Source organism: Myotis brandtii, unplaced genomic scaffold (genome assembly GCF_000412655.1).
Source record: "Myotis brandtii unplaced genomic scaffold, ASM41265v1 scaffold393, whole genome shotgun sequence".
NCBI lineage: Eukaryota > Metazoa > Chordata > Mammalia > Chiroptera > Vespertilionidae > Myotis > Myotis brandtii.
Window position 1 is genome coordinate 2,755,349 of NW_005365070.1, and position 2,280 is coordinate 2,757,628.

At 45.2% G+C, this 2,280-nt stretch overlaps 1 protein-coding gene across 5 annotated transcripts in view; it reads right to left on the reverse strand.

Annotated features, from left to right (window-relative positions):
- MOSPD1 (motile sperm domain containing 1) overlaps positions 1 to 2,280 on the reverse strand; it is a 74,413-nt gene that overhangs the window by 56,232 nt on the left and 15,901 nt on the right. The gene's annotated exons all lie outside the window — the stretch shown is intronic.

Below are 2,280 nucleotides of genomic sequence, written 5' to 3' on the forward strand. Positions count from 1 at the left end.
TGCCCTTGACAATTGAACCCGAGATCCTTGAGTCCACAGGCTGATGCTCTATACACTGAGCCAAACCAGCTAGGGTGGTATCTTGTTGTTGTTTTTTTAATAGAAAATAAGCTAAAAAAAAAGAATAAGCTCTATAATTACTTTCTTTTTTGCTCCCCTATTTATTTTCTTTTTTAAATTTATCTTTCTTGTTAAAGGTATTACAGATGTCCCCCTTTTTTCCCTATTGACCCCTTTTAGCCCACACCCACCCCCTACCCCAGGCCTTGACCACACTATTGTCTGTGTCCATGGGTTATGTATACATGCATATAAGTTCTTTGGTTAATCTCGTCCCACCCACCCCCAGCTTCTCTTTGAAATTCAACAGTCTGTTCCATGCTTCTGTGTTTCTGGATCTATTTTGTTTATCAGTTTATTTTGTTCTTTAGATTCCACATGAGTGAGATTATGTGATACTTGTCTTTTTCTGACTGGCTTACTTCACTTAGCATACTCTCCAGGTCCATCCATGCTGTCTCAAAGGGTAAGATATCCTTTTTTACTGCTGCATAGTATTCCATGGTGTAAATGTACCACAGCTTTTTTATCCACTCATCTGCTAATGGGCACTTGGGCTATTTCCGGGTCTTAGCTATTGTAAATTGCACTGCTATGAACATAGGGGTGCATACATTCTTTCTGATTGGTGTTTCGGATTTCTAAAGATATACACCTAGAAGTGGGATCATTGGATAAATGGCAGTCCCATAATTTTTTCAAGAATCTCCATACTGTTTTCCATAGTGGCTGCACCAGTCTGCATTCCCACCAGGAGTGTACTAGGGTTCCCTTTTCTCCACAATTGGCCATCACTTTTCATCTGTTGATTTGTTGATGGTAGCCATTCTGACAGGTGTGAGATGATACCACATTGTTGTTTTAATTTGCTTCTCACTGATGATTAGTGACTTATAATTACTTTCCTTGTAAGTTTGACTATTAGAAATAGAACATCCAAATTTGGCATTACTAAATAAAATTCAACATCTCATTCTAAAACTGTTAGGATGAGAATTTAGTTTATGATAAAAGGTGGAATATCTGATTTGTAGAAGATAGTTGAATTTGTACCTTACTCCTTATAAAATTTTAAAATTATGGCGAAGAGAAGCAAGATGGCGGCGATATAGGCAGACGCGTCCCAGGTCTTGTCCCGGAGCAAACTGAGTAAGCAGCTGAAACTAATAACACCCACCCCGAATTGGCGAATTTACTCAGCTGGTGAGACGGTTTGCAGCCGGGAAGGGCAGAGCTCCCCTGGAAAGGTTAAAAACCAGGGATCTGGGCAGGAAAGTTTGCCAGACCTGAGCCCAGAGGGTCGGAGGGAGACCGCATGGCAGGCAGCCGCGTCTCTTGGGACAGACACAGCCCCTGACCGGGGAAAGGAATTCCTCGGGTTTGCTGGCGCCGGGAGATTTGAGATTTGGATTTTGTGACTGCGGAAAACTGTGACTAAAGGTGGCATCCTGAGGAACTGACCAGACCATGCAGTGCCCATAAGAGAGGAGCGTTTCCCAGATCATGCAGTGCTGGTAAGAGAGGAGCGTTTCCCAGACCGGTAAGAGGGAGCGTTTCCGCGGCCAGCCGGCGTTTGTTTACTTGTTTTCACTGAACCCTGCTCATAGGACAGTTCGGATACAGACACTCACCTGTGCTGAAGAGAGGGCGAAGGTGCGGACGAGTGGAATCTGGGGAGAGGCTGAGGAGAGAGGGGGAGCCGGGGGAGGTGGCAGCGAATCCAGTGCTGAGACACCCCTGGGCCCAGGACTGGGCCAGCCATTCTCTCCAGAGGGTGGAATTCCTCCCCCCAGCCCCCCAGGCAAGGAGCACAGCCACACCCAGATTCCACCCTGTATGAGATAAAGGATTAAAATAAGCTAATTAGTCCCTGGGAGTTACCAGGGTCTGGCCTATAGAGGGACTTTCAGTCCCACCAACAACACAGAGCAGGGTAACAATTAAAAAAGGATAGAGAAGCTGTATAGACTCAGAGGCCAACCCAAAAACACTGCCACCCAGAGGCTGAGCCACAAACTGACTCTTAGGTGAATACAAATTAAGGCAGACTGGATCACAAATACGGCCTGCTTTAAAATCAGGACTGTGATTTACAACACAGAGGAACAGTGTAACGCAGGGAAATTCAACACTCTCCTAGATGTCTGGCAGGACTAAGGCGAACCAGGCTGAAGAGTAGAAGAACCGAAAGACCATCACTACTGCAAATTTTTTCTTTTT